The sequence below is a fragment of the Dermochelys coriacea genome, chromosome 5 (genome assembly GCF_009764565.3).
Source record: "Dermochelys coriacea isolate rDerCor1 chromosome 5, rDerCor1.pri.v4, whole genome shotgun sequence".
Lineage (NCBI taxonomy): Eukaryota > Metazoa > Chordata > Testudines > Dermochelyidae > Dermochelys > Dermochelys coriacea.
In genome coordinates, this window is record NC_050072.1 from 61,346,237 (window position 1) to 61,364,386 (window position 18,150).

The 18,150-nt window shown below is 43.0% G+C and overlaps 1 protein-coding gene across 9 annotated transcripts in view; it reads right to left on the reverse strand.

The window, feature by feature from the left end:
• KIAA0825 (KIAA0825 ortholog) overlaps nucleotides 1–18,150 on the reverse strand; it is a 423,444-nt gene that overhangs the window by 340,524 nt on the left and 64,770 nt on the right. Inside the window, exon 1 of one of the 9 annotated variants that reach the window (XM_043514585.1) lies at nucleotides 2,033–2,038. The exons of the other annotated variants lie outside the window; for them this stretch is intronic. The gene's annotated coding sequence lies outside the window, so the exon portion shown is untranslated. Of the gene's footprint in view, nucleotides 1–2,032; nucleotides 2,039–18,150 lie in introns of those variants that run through there. 9 annotated transcript variants of the gene reach the window in all.

The window sequence follows — 18,150 nt, forward strand, 5'->3', positions numbered from 1 at the left end:
TCCCAAAATTTATATGAGTGCAGACCTGAATCAGTTAGTGCAACCCCCACATGAACCAAACCTACCTTTTGTGTTCAACCAATCCAGTTGGTTTGTTCAACTCTTCTTATAGATCAGTTACCTATGTAGTAATTCTTGCATATTAGATATACACAATATTTCAATGTTGTAGTGTGTCTTGGCATACATTTTTAAATAATTCAAAATTCTTAATAAAGTAGCTCTTCAATCAAGCAAAATGTATGCACATTCTTCAGTTCTTCTTACATGATTACCAAACACATGCAGACACCATTGAATTCTACAGCTCATTTATTGTTCAACACATTCCTCATGTGAAAAAAAAAGTCATTTTGTAAACATGACAGCTCAGTTTTCATTTATGCATTCCTGTAAGACTACTATGTCATATTTGTTCAGTTTACTTGTCAGAACAATGTATTTGCTCCTCTCAGTCTTGCATGATCTACTTGGCTTATGGGGAAAAAAGCAATCTCTGATTGTTCCATTTTCAAACATCATTGTTTAAAATCACCAGAACTAATAACTCCAAACAGAATTCTAAATAGTTCTCTGTTACCTGACTAAGAAGAATTTTTCAGAGAACAAACATTTATTGGTCAAACCCTAAAAAAAAAAAAAAAAATCACCTAATCAAGGATTTTATTAAAAATGTGTTTCCAGACAAATACAAACACCAAACAAACCCAAGATGTCTTGCAAACCAGGCTTTTCCAAATTTTCACCAAGATCATTATACTTAATGCTATCATGCAGGTACTATTTTGAAACTCCAGATTTGTTCTACATAGTAATAACTTTCATCTTCTCTATGTTGGAGTTAATTTGACTGTTGTTGTCCAGTAGATATGATATTGTCCTCCATCATACTTCGTTATTACAATGAAATAATATAAAAAATATAACTAATTATACAAAGATGTATGAGGCAACCTTTCTTAGACAACTTGTCTTCAGACACCACTCTCTAAATCTCCTGTAATGCAGAAACTACACTTTTTTCTAAAATGGATAAGATGACAACCCACCACCACTAAAAAAAGTGAATTTCTCAGTTTACTCAGTGATTATTGACAGATTTTTACTATGTATAAATTAGCAAAAATCATTTTCAGTTCTATAATTCCACTAATAGGTAGTGCTAGTAATTCCTATATTTACTATAATAAACACTCATTTTTACACACATGGTTTTGTATCAAATCTATTATAGTAGATTTTTGTGAGTATTCATTTTAACATACATAGCTGCTACTACTTCTTAAGTAACAATATTCAGACATAAGATTATGTTCTCACTGTTGTGTATATGATGATGCAATTAACTCCCTATTAAAAGTAGAGGTGAAAGTGTTAGAGTACATACATTTTCAGGGTCACAGTAGAATTTTAGCATGAAGTTTAAAAAGAAAAGAAAGGAAACTTAAGGTTAGTCAACACTCTTCAGGAAACTGAGAAGTCTTTGAGAAAGTATTGTTTAATATAGTCTGGAGGCAGGCTTTGGGTTCTCAAGTGTTCTGTGTATATTTATGGAAAAGTTTGTTGCCAGAGATTTATAAAAATAGTGCCGTTTTGGCAAAATGCAGAATCACGTTTGTTTCTTTCTTAGAATGGTCCATTGTCTATATCCATTAATGGTAAAGCCTCTAATTGATCAACTAACACTTACTAGCATGTCTGCAGAAAAGGAAAAAAAATATAAATATCATCCCACACAATTGTTTTAATGGAATTCAAAGATACATTTTAATAAATTACAAACATGAACTTAACACAGGATCTTAATAATTTCAAAAAAAGTTTGCCAGATTTTTAATGGAATCAGCAATATGGACTGTGAAAGTAAATGAGCGGAGAGAAATGTACCTAGGAAAGGGGGCTAAATTCTCAATACTTTCAATATGTCAAAACCTAAAACATAGGACACTAAGATTTCTCTAAAATAAGAACCTGAAGATTAACAAATAATGAATATACTTTAATAAAAGAACCCCAAATAATTGTAACATACCTTTTTGTACTGCTTCCAGTTCCTGATACCACATTTTGGATGTAAATAATTTATAAAACAGTAGCAGTGAGTTAAATATCAGGTTTTCCTTTACTTATTACATTTGGGATTGAGATAAGGGACTATTGAGTGGTATTTTACACCAAGAATTGCTTTCAATTTAGCTGTGATCATTTTAGCTTCTTTGCTTTCATTAACACAGTCTTTTATTGGTTGAAGAACAATTTCTACAATTTTTATTCTAACTCAGAAATCTGCATGAAGCATTTTAGCTCAGATTATTGACTGACAGTGACTGGCAATTTACTTTGTGTCCAGTACTTCTAGGCTGTTCTTACATTAGAATTATAGTACCTTCTCTTGGTTCTATATGTCTAGCACTGAATCCAAGCTGAGGAAAAAGATATTTTGATATGAGGAATACCATAAAAATCAGTGATTTAAAAAAATGAAGTACTGTAAAAAAAAAAAGTACTCAGCATTTATTTATGTGTTAATAGCACAAATATTAATTAATTCTTTAAATTGTATATTTCAACAGGAGAATTTTAATATTAAATTTGTTTGGCAACTATAATGTTATTGGAATAGTGCTTCTGGAACACTATTATTAAAATTTATATTGCTGTAGTGCCTAGAGTCCTCAGCTTTCTAAACAACAATCTCCACCAAAAAGGTCTTGTGATCTAAAATACATAACAGGTGGCTGAGACAAACTGGCACTGGGAAAAAAGGGATGTTAACTGTATTTTTATTTTACATACCTTTTGTTTAAAACTCATTTTGGGGGTAGGTCAAATCTGGTTAATTTACACTTATACAACTAAGACATTTTACAACGTTTTTGTAGCAGTTCAAAGAGCTTTTCAGTCTGTGGCTTTCATTGTGTTAAGGCCAACACTGTCCTAACCTTGCAAAATGAAAATACACAAGGTTCACACTTTTTAGCTATTACTTAGCACAAGACATACTTACTTTCAAAAGTAATGTTGTATTACCTCTCATATCATTAAAAATTTAATCTTGCAAAAATTATTTTATATTTTGAATTCAAAATATATATAAAATATAATAAGCAAAAGAACTGCGACTTAAATCTGAATTTTGGCATTAATTCAGTTATCAAGGTATTCTTCAGAGAGTAGCATTTCATATTACAGCCCAAACTGAAGTATTGATGTACAACAGATAAACTAAGCCTTCATGGCAACCTAAACTTTCTGGACCGTTAGTTTAAAACTAATCTAAATATTTTAATTCTTATTAAATCAATATATAACTTCCTTTCTGTATTCTACACCCAATTCCATCACACTCAAAATAATAATATAATAAAGAAAATGATTTTCATTATCATTTTTAAAAATTCTCATTGCATATGTGAAGAAAAAAAATGGATGTATTTCAAACTGCAGGGTTACTTTTAGATGTATGAAAGTTACCTGAATCATATATTTTTTCTGTGAAATTACTGCCTGGTTATGGATTATCTCTTCACTGAACTCCTGCCATTATCGATTGAAAGGGGATGAGAGAATTGACTTCAAGATATTTCTTCACTCAGCTAACACTTTTGAATTACCATCTTAACAACGATTCCGCACATCTCTGTCTCTATGCGCAACTGAACCTACCAGCTTTGCCGCTGAAAAGATGTCATCTATGACACAGCAGGCATGAACAGATCTGTCAGTGACTTCAGGTATGACAAATTCAATGTGAAATCCCTACTGTTCTGGACTTCACATCATATTCTGAATATTTTACTTTTTTTTAATAAATGGAACAGAGATCTTATATGAAAATTGAATCTAAAAATCATACTTTACTCTGATAAAGTCAAAGTCTTTCACCCAAATGTGTGTATTAAAAATCCTATTGCAAGGTGAACTTCTGATAGCTGTTAGATAACAAAATATAAAAAAGGAAGTTTAAATATCTGTTTAAAGAAAGTTCCTTAACCTATAATTTGGACAGACTGCCTCAAACATGTACACTAAATATTAATTTTAACCTGGGACTGATTTGTCCCTCCCTGCATCACCCATTTCGTTGGAATATAAAATTTGGCACTGAGATTGAAAGTGTGTTATTTAGTTATTAGCCCTAAAAATAACTAGGTCTGATGCCTTCCAAAATAATTAGACAAAGCTTATGAGGAATTGTTGGTTTATTTGATATGGTTTAACCAAAGTGATAATTAGATTAATGTTTTTATAGTAACCCACTTTCCTTTAATTTGATTTGTTTGTATTTTATTTTAGGTTTTCATACTTTGTTTAGTTAATAAATTATGCATTTGGAAATCTGTGTGGATTGATGTTTCTTCCTTAGATGCAGTACTAGGCCCTTAGGGTGGATAACAAAGACAACTCACCAAGCCATCTCAGTAGTGGTTCAAAGACTTCATGTTTTCAGTATATTTAATACTTTTTTAACCTAACCCTTTCTCTATTGCCACCCATTTTTAAGAATTGAACCGATCAAAAATGGGGACTTTTTTATAGCCAAATTAATAAACTGGATCAATAAAGTTTTTTAAATATTTTTCAATAACAACTCAGGTGTCAATCTTAAAGATCAGCTAACACATCCTAGAAAAATGAAGTATAAACATTTTTGTGTCTTCTGCATTTACCTTCCTATTTTGGTTATAAATATTTGTCAAGAAAATGCACGATAACAACAGACTATTGTTTTGTTTTTTTTAAATTACTACTATACTATATCTATTTTCTACAGCTATTTCTTTGGGGGATTCCAGTTCTTGAGTACATCTGGCACGTCTACCATCAGGAAGCTGAATGCTTTCTCCAGTGGATTGTGTAGTGTTGCAAATAACGGTATTTGTTTTCAGATATGATACTTGAGTAATGCAAGCTTTGATTTTCTGAAACAGACAAAGGACACCCAAAAATTTCTGAAATATCAGGGTTCCAAAAATATGGAGAACATGCTTCTCTGGCCAGTGGATTTTTAAATCTTTGCACCAGTTGTGGAGGATACATCTACACTGTGTGATACAGCATGGCCAGAGCACAGCAGGAGAGTTTTAGAAGGGAGTCTCATTCCCTGTAGAGGGAAGAAAGTTTGCTATAAATTAATTAAGTACCGGAAGCCAATTAGAGCACCTGAAGCCAGTCACATGATAAAAACCCCCTGCTTCAATCGGATAAGGGAGGGAGTTGAAGCAGAGTGGATTAGTGTTGGAGCAGAGAGCAGTTTGGAGAAGTGCTGCAGTGGGGTAAGAAGACCCTAGGTAAAGGGACACCTGGTATGTGCAGAGGGAGGGCAGGAAGCCCCACAAGCTGAAGGGCAGGAGAGGGAAGTAGCCCAGGGGAAGGAACCGCTAGTTCTAGTGGTTTACCGCTATCCCTAGGGCCCCTGGGCTAGGACCCGGAGTAGAGGGTGGGCCCAGGTCCCTCCCTCTCCACTCCCTTCCTCTAGGACTCTAGTGGGGCAGTTAATAGCCCAGCTCAGGGACAAGAAACAGTGCCCTGAATGCCCCCCGCCAAGAGGAGAAAGTGCGAGACCCATCATAGTAGTCCCGGCAATTTGCCACACGTGGTGCCAGAAGTGGGATCTACATGCTGGGGACTTAAGCCAGGGTTAGCCAAAACCCTTCCATCCCCAAGATGGATGACATGGTCAAGGCCCTAGTACAAGCCACCGCAGTCCAGCAGGAGGCTACCCGGGTCCAAGAAACTGCCCAACAGGAGGTGACTCTGATGCAGCAGGATACTAATTGTCTATTGATGAGTCAGGCTGCCCAGGACCGAGCCCTGCTGCAAGAGCTGGTGAAGATGAAGGCCCTTATGGAGCTGAACTGCAACTGCGACAGGACCCAGACATATGGGCCAGCCACTGCCTACCGAAAATGACACGGGAGGATGATGTGGAGGCATACCTCCTGGCTTTTGAAAAAGCAGCCCTGAGGGAGGCCTGGCCCTGAGATCAGTGGTCTGGTATCCTCGCCCCGTTCCTGTGTGGGGAGGCCCAGAAGGTCTATTACGATAGGGCTGCGGAGACTGCAGGAGATTACCTGCAGTTGAAGGCAGAGATCCTGGCCAGATCTGGAGTAACGATGGCATTGCAAGCTCAGAGGTTCCACAAGTGGCAGTATACAGAGGACAAGACACCCCGATTGCAATTGTTTGACCTGATCCACCTGACCCGGAAATGGCTGCGCCCTGAGGCTCTCAGCTCTGAGAAGATGATGGAGCTCCTGGTACTGGACCAGTATATGAGGGGGCTACCACAAGGCCTCTGGGCTTGGGTTTACCAGAATGACCCCTCCACCTTTGATGAGTTAGTCTCTCTCGTGGAAAGACAGCTGGCAGCCCGCAAACTGTTCCAGACCCCAGGGGGTGAGACACGGCAAACCAGGAAGCCAGTCCCAAACCCAAGGCCCCGGACTGTCGAGATCTCCAGGAGAACCATAACTAGGAGGAAAGACACCGAGGAATGGCCTGAGGCCAAGAAGGGACCTGGGGGTTTGGGAAGAGAGGACGGGGGAGGGGCGGTCAAATAGCCCCGGGCAGAGGGCAGCAACTGAAATAAGCGAGCGGGGAATTGGGGCATAACAGCCCAATGCCCAAACAGGGAAGAGCCTATGCAATGTAATCTGGGGGATCACGGGGAACAATGTGGCCTAATCGGCCTGGTAGGGGTTACAATGACTTCACATGGGTATACAAGATCAGTAAAAATGAATGGTATTGAGACCATAGTATTAATAGATTCTGGGAGTGCTGTCACGCTGGTCTCGGGGAAGTTGGTGGGGCAAGACCAACTAACCTGGGCCAAAAACACAGGGTAACGTGCGTTCATGGCACCGTAAATTTCTACCTCACAATCCTGGTATGGATTGAGATCCAGGGGACTACTACATGGGTCTGCAGGGGTGGTCCACAGGCTCCCCTACCCTGTCTTAATTGTTAGGGACTTCCCAGGGTTTGAGAGCTTACTCCCTGCAGTAGAGCCGGGGAGGGTAGCAACCGCTGGGCTGAGACGGAGGCACCTACAGATAGCCTCACCCCAATGTTTGCCGAATTTGCCCCAGAGTTATTCTCATCCCCCGGAAAACCTCGAAAGTCTAGGCAGGAAAGGAGGGCAGATAAAAGACTAGGGACCAGAATTCTAGCAGAGAACGAGAAAACCTTCCTTGTTGGTAGGCGAACCTGTTCAGGAGGCCAGGAGATAATTCAGGCCAGTGAGGACTCAGAGGCGGTTCCTAGCCCAAGTAGGGGCAACCCAGGGGGTGGAGTAGAAACAGGTCCCCTGGAATTAGGTCAGATTGGTACCGCATGTGAGAATTTCGGGCAGGACCAAGCCAATGACACGCTATATGCAAATATAAGGGAGGAGGTAGTGGAAGTAAATGGCGTACCTGTGGAAGGAAAAACTAAAGGCCCAAGGCCATATTATGTGCTCAAATGCGATCTGTTGTACAGGATAGCGCAAATATGAGAGGAAGAAGTAGAGCAAGTCCCACAGAAACACACAAGTGCAGTACTAGAGAGTTAGCTCACAGTCGTCTATTTGGGGGACATGTAGGAGTAGACAAGACACTGGATAGAGTCCTAAGGTTTTATTGGCCAGGAATATGTGCAGAGATCCAGCATTATTGTGCCTCCTGCCCTGAATGCCAGTTGCATAGCCCCTGACCTCACTTGCGGGCCCCATTAGTACCTTTGCCTATTATTGAAGTCCCTTTCGAGAGGATAGCCATGGACATAGTGGGACCACTGGAAAGATCGGCACGGGCCACCGACTAGTCATCCTTGACTACGTCACACAGTATCCAGAAGCCATTCCTTTAAGAAATCCCACATTCAAGGCAATAGCAAAAGAACCACTCCAGGTTTTTGCCAGTGGACATCCCTAAGGAGATCCTGACAGACCAAGGAACTCCTTTCGTGTCAAAATTAATCAAAGACTTATGTAGCCTACTCTGCATCCAGGCCATATGGACCCCAGTCTACCATCCACAAACAGCTGGACTGGTCAAGTGGTTTAACCGTACCCTTAAAAGTATGATCCAGAAGGTGGTAGCTCAGGATGGAAAAGACTGGGATACCCTTCTGCTGTAGCTAATGTTTGCTATACAGGAAGTCCCCCAGGCGTCCACTGGTTTCTCTCCCTTTGAACTACTGTACGGACGTCATCCACGAGGAATATTAGATATTGCCAAGGAAGATTGGGAAGAACAACCAACCCAGGAAAGAATGTCATTGAGCACATGACACAGATGAGAGGGGGAATAACTTGAGTAACCCCTATAGTATGAGAACATTTGGAAAAAGCACAAGAGGCCCAGCGGACATATTATAACTGTCGGGCAAAAGTACGGAGATTTCAGCCAGGGGAATGGGTGATGGTGCTAGTGCCGACAGCAAAAAGCAAACTCCTAGCCAGCTGGCATGGACCGTAAGAGATAGTGGAAGACATTGGGGAGGTGGACTATAAGGTCAGACAACCAGATTGCCGAAGGCCAGAGCAAATCTACCACATCAACTTACTGAAGCCCTGGTGTGACCGAGAGACGTGCCTGGTCTTTCAGGGAGCTGCACCCCAGACAGATGACCCACAGGGGCAGGTGAAGATACCTCCTGAGTTAACTCCAGAACAATGAACGGAGGTCATTGATATGATCTAATGGAACCAGGATGTATTCTGTACCCAGCCGGGCCATAAGACACTGGTCCAATATCATATTGTCACCAGACCCAGAGTAAGGGTGATAAGACAAGACCATACCGGATACCGGAAGCTAAAAAGGAAGCAATTAGGACAGAAGTGAAGATGATGCTTGAAGAATCCCACAGCCAGTGGTCCAGCCCTATCATCCTAGTCCCCAAGCCTGATGGAACCCTGAGGTTTTGCAACGACTTCCGGAAGTTGAATGAAGTATCCCAATTCGATGCCTATCCAATACAACGCATTGACGAGCTAGTTATCAGTTAGGCAAGGCCCGATACCTAACCACTCTGGACCTGACCAAAGGATATTGGCAAATTCCCCTAGCCGAGAATGCCAAGGAAAAGACTCCTTCCCAGAGGCTAATGAAGATTAGAAGGTGAAAAAAGACTGCCTTCTCTACACCCGATGGCCTGTTCCAATACATTGTCCTCCCTATCGGACTCCATGGGGCCCCTGCAACATTCCAATGACTTAGGACAAATTGCTGTGACTCCATGCCAAGTATGCTGCCGCCTATCTAGACGACAGTCATCCATAACCCTGACTGGGAAAAGTAGAAGCGGTGCTAGACGCCCTGCGGAAGGCTGGCCTCACTGCCAACCCTCTCAAGTGCATGACAAGACTAGCTGAGGCCAGATTCCTCGGGTATGTAGTAGGAAGAGGTTTGGTGAAACCCCAATGGAATAAAGTGGAGGCAATACAAGGTTGGCCTCGACCAGTCCGAAAAAAGCAGGTCAGAGCATTTCTAGGTAGATAGTAGGATACTATCGGAGATTCATCCCTCATTTTGCCAAAAGAGCAGGGCCATTGACTGATTTGATAAAGACTCAGGGCGCCAAGATAGTAAAGTAGACTGATGCGGCAGAAGGAGTATTTACAGATTTAAGGATAGCCCTTTGCTGCCATCCAGTACTCATAGCCCCAGACTTCGAGAAGGAATTCATCCAACAACCAGATGCCTCGGAGGTAGGGCTAAGAACCGTCCTTTTGAAGATGGTAAGGGAGGAAGAACACCCGATCTTATACCTCAGCCGGAAACTCCAACCCAGGGAACAAAAGTACGCCATCGTTGAAAAGGAATGTCTGGTGGTAAAACGGGCTCTGGAGACTCTCCGCTACTACCGATCGGGGCGGCAGTTTACCCTCGTGACAGACCACGCCCCACTCCATTGGATGCACAGAAGCAAGGAGAAGAACGCAAGAGTGACTAGGTGGTTCCTATTCCTACAGCCCTTCCATTTCCGGGTACAGCATAGGGCTGGAAGCCAACACGGCAACGCTGATGGCCTATCATGACAGCACTGCCTCTCGCCCCAAGTAGCCCAACCCCCTGGTGTGTAGTGGGGGGGGAATATGTGATACAGCCTGGCCAGAGGGCAGCAGGAGAGTGTTAGAAGGGAGTCTTATTCCCTGTAGAGGAAATAAGAAAGTTTGCTATAAATTAATTAAAGCACCTGAAGCCAGTCACATGATAAAACCCCCCTGCTTCAATCAGACAAGGGGAGGAGTTGAAGCAGAGTGGATTGGTGTTGGAGCAGAGAGCAGTTTGGAGAAATGCTGCAGTGGGGTAAGAAGACCAAGACCCTAGGTTTGTGCAGAGGGAGGGCAGGAAGCCCCACAAGCCGAAGAGCAGGAGAGGGAACTAGCCCAGGGGAAAGAACCGCTAGTGCTAGTGGTTTACTGCTATCCCTAGGGCCCCTGGGCTAGGACCCGTAGTAGAGGGTGGGCCCGGGTCCCTCCCTCTCCACTCCCCTCCTCTAGGACATTAGTGGGGCAGTTAATACCCCAGGTTCAGGGCCAAGAAACGGTGCTCTGAACCCCCCCCCCCCAGAGGAGAAAGCGCAAGATCTATCATAGTAGTGCCAGCAATTTGCCACAACTGGTATAAAAGACCCATGGCACAGCTATGGCTTGCCTGGGTCAGCTGATGCGAGCACGTGGGGCTTGGGTTGCAGGGTTAAAAATTGCTGTGTAGATGTTTGGCTCAGGCTGGAACCCAACTTCTAGGACCCTCCCCACTCACAGGGTCCCAAGAGCTCAGGTTCCAGCCCGAGCCTGAGCTTCTACACAGCTATTTTACAGCAAAGCGAACCAAGCCCTGCGAGCCCTAGTCAGCTTACACAGGCCAGCCACAGGTGTTTAATTGCCATGTAGACATACCCAGAGTGGCTTCCTAAGGCTGGCTGGCTTCAAAGAGAACATACTCAGGATTAAAAGAGGCACTCCCAACATAGTACAACCTGAGGCAAGTAACCAAATTTAAGTTAGCAGAGGTTTAACTAATTAAAGTTTGGCAAAATCAGCTGTCCTGAATGATTTCCCGACAGACCTTTTGCACATGGACCCTCTCCATTCCTTATGAAGCCAAAATACCCATCCAAGACCCACTCCCACTCCTCAGCTACCAAAAATTAAAATGCAAAACCTTGTACCCCCATTAAGAACTCTCCCTCCTCACTCCTCCAGACTGTTAAACACTGATGTATCCAAATTTCCCCAATAGCCTAATGTGGAGTTCTGCCCTTCCATCTGGTTAGTAAGAGAGAACTTGATTACTATTTGCATTAGCAGTTGGAACAGACTTCAACCTTCTCCTTAGCTGCACTTATTTAAATAAAAATCAGAAGCCTGTCCAATGGATGCCTACAAGTTTTAGTTAAAGTAATTCTTTATAGATAGATATTATGGGATGTCACATGAAGCCACCAAGAAACTTGAGGAAGATGGGGGAGTAAGGATGTCATGCTTTCCCTAAGGAAACAAGAATTCCTGTTTTTAGAGTTTTAGGGCTACAAGATTTAATTAGGCAACTAAAGAAATACAAAGGAAAGGATGGATGCCGGATACAAAACAGGACGACCCTCCAAGGAATTCCACACCACCACAGATGTTTCAATCAGGATTATGAAGGCACAGCAAGTAAATGATAAAAGTTTTTCAATGCTGAAGAAGCCCTATGGACTTTTTGGAGTGTAGACAAGTGCCTTCTCTCAACAGACCATGAAGCAAATAGACACTATGGTATATCAAAGAGCCTCTGCAGAAATCAATGAGACAATGTAGGAACTCCCCCCCCGCCCCCATACCGGTTTTGTTTACACTTTCCTTTGTATTTAAGTTTTCTTGAGACAATGGCTATAAAAAATGCAGACTCCTGTATTTTTTCTATAAAGTTTAATCTTATTTAAAATTCAAGGCGAAAATGCCATGGTTTCCACCTTTCAAAAATTACGTAGAAATGTGAATTGCCACCATGTTGTTTGCAAGCAGTGCAAAACGCCCACAGCTTTATTATTTTTTCTATTAAATAGTTTAAGTCAAAAATACTTTAAAATGTCATTTTCAAGTGTATAATTCATAATTTATGAGACTTGTTGGTTGATGTTCTACCAGAACTGCAAATCCTTTGGACCTATTATGATAATGGGATTTTTACAATGCACACATTACTACAAAAAAAAAAAAAACCTTTAAAAGCAATGGAATCCTGCATAGTAGTATCCATGCTTAAAATATATTTTATAGTGACAGAACTCTGAAGTGCTGAAAAAAACATGGATAAAAAGTTATCAAAAAGCAACTATGCACATTAACAACTTTTCAATCTTTGAATAAATAACGTTATCAGTATCTGAAACTGAAGGTTTGCAGTAGGCAGTACGTCTGACCCCAACTTCTCTCTACTATTGGTTTGGTGTTAGTTGAAACCAGTGGAAGAAAAAGAAGAAACAGGTGGAGCATATGAACACCTTTTTTCTTTCCCCCCAACTGAAGTATTGATATCATTTGAGAAAAACAAAATGTTTGTTTTATGCTATTTTTTAAAAAGCTAACATCACAATAATAATAATGTGTCTGCAAAATTTAATTCCTTTTAAAAAAAATCAAGTGTCTCCCCACACACACAGGCCCATAAAAAATGGTGACTAAGTTGTTTTTGTTTTGTTTTTTTTAAAACTATTTTAAAATGGTCCAACAGTAATTACGGGTAGAGCTGGGCAGGAAACCATTTTCCTGTTGGGCAAGAAATTGAGATTCTGAAATGTTTCCCATCCTGAAACAGGACAAAAAGACAAAATCTCAAAAATGTTCACAAACCAACAATCTGATAAAATTCAAATCTCATCAACTGAAATGTCTGTTTTGATCATTTTGAAATGCTGCATTTAGTTTTTGACCTTTTACAATTTTTAACCTTGTTTTCAGTATAAATTCACTAAAACTTCTAAACAAACCTTTTTTAAAAAAAATTAAACTTTTCCAAAATAAATTGAAATGAAACTGAATTTTTTGCAAAACTGTTTGGATTGAGAGATTTTTTTTTGTAACAACCCAATTCCTCTCTGCCTCCCTCCTATCTCTCTTTAAGACAATATATAAACTATATTAAGCTCATTTATAAGCTAAAGCCTTCTGTCATTAAGTTCCTCTGTAAAGTCACATATGTGGGAGTCTGAGACATACATCCACAATCCATACATCCAGAAGAGGAACTTGATAGTGAAACTGGAGGAATATTCAACTGTTAGGAGGCTCCATTACAAAGCATGCACAACAGAAATACAGTAATATAACGAAAGTGTATTTCATTTCTGTGTGAGTGTGTGCTATACCTTGCCTGTCCTTTGTATTTAAGTTGGGCAAACTATTAATACTTGAGAAAGCAAGTTCCTGACCCTAACATATTTAATTTCCATATAAAAAGCCTAATACAGATTATATATTTACGCATACATATTGATCTACAAATGATAATACTTTAAAATTATTTCCCTTCCTGATTTTGAGGTAATAACTGTATCATGATACAATAAGCTTTGAGATTAAGGGTATGTCTACACTACGAAATTAGGTTGAATTTATAGAAGTCGTTTTTTAGAAGTAGTTTTTATATAGTCTATTGTGTGTGTCCCCACACAAAATGCTCTAAGTGCATTAACTCAGCAGAGTGCTTCCACAGTACCAAGGCTAGCATCGACTTCCGGAGTGTTGTACTGTGGGTAGCTATCCCACAATTCCTGCAGTCTCCACTGCCCATTGGAATTCTGGGTTGAGATCCCAATGCCTGATGGGACAAAAAACATTGTCGCGGGTGGTTCTGGGTACATGTCATCAGGCCCTCCCTCCATCCCTCCCTCTATGAAAGCAATGGCAGACAATCGTGTCGCGCCTTTTTTCCTGAGTTACCTGTGCAGACGCCATACCGCGGCAAACATGGAGCCTGTTCAGCTCACTGTCACCGTATGTCTCCTGGGTGCTGGCAGACGTGGTACTGCATTGCTACACAGCAGCAGCAACCCATTGCCTTGTGGCAGCAGATGATGCGATAGGCTTGAAAACCATCCTCATCGTGTCCGAGGTCCTCCTGGCCACCTCGGTAAGGTCTGTCAGGAGCGCCTGGGCAGACATGGGCACAGGGACTAAATTAGGAGTGACTCGACCAGGTCATTCTCTTTAGTCCTACAGGCAGTCCTATTGTACCATCTTATGGTGAGCAGGCAGGAGATGAGGATGGCTAGCAGTCCTATTGCACCATCTTCTGCCAAGCAGCCAGGAGATGTGGATGGCTTGCAGACCTACTGCACCGGCTGCTGCCAGCCAAAGATATAAAAGATAGATGGAGTGGATCAAAACAAGAAATAGACTAGATTTGTTTTGTATTCATTTGCTCCTACCTCGCTCCCTCCCTCTGTGAAATCAACGGCCGACAATTGTTTTGGTGAGGTCTGTCAGGGGCACCTTGAAAACTTTAATGGAGATTCAGTCCTGCCTGAAATATCAGAGGGAGGGATAGCTTAGTGGGTTGAGCATTGGCCTGCTAAACCCAGGATTTTCAGTTCAATCCTTGAGGGGGCCATTCCGTGTCACAGTTGTTTTTGTTTCTCCTTGATGTAAAGCCACCCCCTTTGTTGATTTTAATTCCCTGTAAGCCAACCCTGTAAGCCATGTCGTCAGTCGCCCCTCCCTCCGTCAGAGCAACAGCAGACAATCGTTATGCCTTTTTTCTGTGCAGACACCATACCACAGCAAGCATGGAGCCCGCTCAGATAACTTTGGAAATTAGGAGCACATTAAACACCACGCGCATTATCCAGCAGTATATGCAGCACCACAACCTGGCAAAGCGAAACCGGGCGAGTAGGCGACGTCAGTGCGGTGACGAGAGTGATGAGGACATGGACACAGACTTCTCTCAAAGCACGGGCCCTGGCAACGCGGGCATCATGGTGCTAATGGGGCAGGTTCATGAGGTGGAACACAGATTCTGGACCTGGGAAACAAGCACAGACTGGTGGGACCACATAGTGTTGCGGGTCTGGGACGATTCCCAATAGCTGTGAAACTTTCGTATGCATAAGGGCACTTTCAAGGAACTTTGTGACTTGCTTTCCCCTGCTCTGAGGCGCAAGAATACCAAGTTGAGAGCAGCCCTCACAGTTGAGAAGCAAGTGGCAATAGCCCTGTGGAAGCTTGCAACACCAGACAGCTACCCGTGAGTCGGGAATCAATTTGGAGTGGGCAAATCTACTGTGGGGGCTGCTGTGATCCAAGTAGCCAACACGATCACTGTGCTGATGCTATCAAGGGTAGTGACTCCGAGAAATGTGCAGGTCATAATGGATGGCTTTGCTGCAATGGGATTCCCTAAACGTGGTGGGGCCATAGATGGAATCCATATCCCTATCTTGGCACCGGAGCACCAAGCCAGTGAGTACATAAACTGCAAGGAGTACTTTTCAATAGTGCTGCAAGCACTGGTGGATCACAAGGGACGTTTCACCAACATCAACGTGGGATGGCCGGGAAAGGTACATGACGCTTACATCTTCAGGAACTCTGGTCTGTCTCAAAAGCTGCAGGAAGGGACTTTATTCCCAGAACAGAAAACAACAGTTGGGGATGCTGAAATGCCTATAATTATCCTTGGGGACCCAGCCTACCCCTTAATGCCATGGCTAATGAAGCCATACACAGGCAGCCTGGACAGTAGTCAGGAGCTGTTCAACTACAAGCTGAGCAAGTGCAGAATGGTGGTAGAATGTGCGTTTGGATGTTTAAAAGCACGCTGGCGCAGTTTACTGACTTGGTTAGACCTCAGTGAAACCAATATTCCCACTGTTATTACTGCTTGCTGTGCGCTCCATAATATCTGTGAGAATAAGGGGGAGACGTTCATGGTGGGGTGGGAGGTTGAAGCAAATCGCCTGGCCGCTGGTTACACTCAGCCAGGCACCAGGGCGGTTAGAAGAGCACAGGAGGGCGTGGTGCGCATCAGAGAAGCTTTGAAAACCAGTTTCATGACTGGCCAGGCTACGGTGTGAAAGTTCTGTTTGTTTCTCCTTGATGAAACCGTCCCGCACTTGGTTCATGCTACTTCCCTGTAAGCTAACCACCCTCCCTTCCTCCCTTCGATCACCACTTGCGAGGCAATAAAGTCATTGTTGCTTCACATTAATGCATTCTTTATTAATTCATCACACAAATAGGGGGATAACTACCAAGGTAGCCCAGGAGGGGTGGTGGAGGAGAGAAGCACCGGGAGGGGTGGTGGAGGAGAGAAGGACAAGGCCACACAGCACTTTTAAAGTTTAAAACTTTAAAACATATTGAATGCCAGCCTTTTGTTGCTTGGGCAATCTTCTGGGGTGGAGTGGCTAGGTGGCCGGAGGCCCCCCCACTGTGTTCTTGGGTGTCTGGGTGAGGAGGCTATGGAACTTGGGGAGGAGGGCAGTTGGTTACACAGGGGCTGTAGCGGCGGTCTGTGCTCCAACTGCCTTTCCTGCAGCTCAACCATATGCTGGAGCATATTAGTTTGATCCTCCAGCAGCCTCAGCATTGAATCCCGCCTTCTCTCATCACGCTGCCGCCACCTTTCAGCTTCAGCCCGCCACTTACTCTTCTCAGCCCATCACCTCTCCTCCCAATCATTTTGTGCTTTCCTGCACTCTGACATTGTCTGCCTCCACGCATTCATCTGTGCTCTGTCAGTGTGGGAGGACAGCATGAGCTCAGAGAACATTTCATCATGAGTGAGTTTTTTTCACCTTCTAATCTTCACTAGCCTCTGGGAAGGAGAAGATCCTGTGATACTTGAAACACATACAGCTGGTGGAAGAAATAAAAGGGACACTGATATTTAAAAAAAAAGACATTTTATAGAACAATAGGTACACTCTTTCACCATAAACCTTGCTGTTAACATTACATACATAGCACATGTGCTTTCGTTACAAGGTCGCATTTTGCCTCCCCCTATCATGTGGCTAGCCCTTCCCCCCTCCCCGTGGCTAACAGCGGAGAACATTTCTGTTCAGCCATAGGCAAACAGCCCAGCAGGAATGGGCACCTCTGAATGTCCCCTCAAGAAAAGCACGCTATTTCAACCAGGTGACCATGAATGATATCACTCTCCTGAAGATAACAGAGAGAGATAAAGAACAGATGTTGTTTGAATGCCAGCAAACATACACTGCAATGTTTGTTCTACAATGGTTCCTGAGTATGTGCTACTGGCCTGGAGCAGTAAAGTGTCCTACCATGGTGGACGGAATAAAGCTGCCCTCCCCAGAAACCTTTTGCAAAGGCTTTGGGAGTACATCCAGGAGAGCCGCGAATGCCAGGGCAAATCAATCATTAAACATGGTTGCTTTTAAACCATGTATACTATTTTAAAAGGTATACTCACGAGAGGTCCCTGCTCCACCTGGCGGGTCCGGGACGCAGCTTTGGGTGGGTTTGGAGGGTACTGGCTCCAGGTCCAGGGTGAGAAACAGTCCCTGGCTGTCGGGAAAACCAGTTTCTCCGCTTGCTTGCTGTGAGCTATCTACAACCTCATCATCATCTTCCTCGTTCCCAAAACCTGCTTCCATGTTGCCTCCATCTCCATTGAAGGAGTCAAACAACACGGCTGGGATAGTGGTGGATGAACCCCCTAAAATGGCATGCAGCTCATCATAGAAGCGGCATGTTTGGGTCTCTGACCCAGAGCGGCTGTTTGCCTCTCTAGTTTTCTGGTAGGCTTGTCTCAGCTCCTTAAGTTTCACGCGGCATTGCTTTGGGCCCTGTTATGGCCTCCGTCCTTCTTGCCCTGGGAGATTTTGAAAAATGTTTTGGCATTTCGAAAACTGGAACCGAGTTCTGATAGCATAGATTCCTCTCTCCATACAGTGATCAGATCCCATACCTCCCGTTCGGTCCATGCTGGAGCTCTTTTGTGATTCTGGGACTCCATCATTGTCACCTTTGCTGATGAGCTCTGCACTCACCTGCAGCTTGCCATGCTGGCCAAACAGGAAATTGAAATTCAAAAGTTCGCGGGCCTTTTCCTGTCTACCTGGCCAGTGCATCTGAGTTGAGAGTGCTGTCCAGAGCGATCACAATGGAGCACTCTGGGATAGCTCCCGGAAGCCAATACC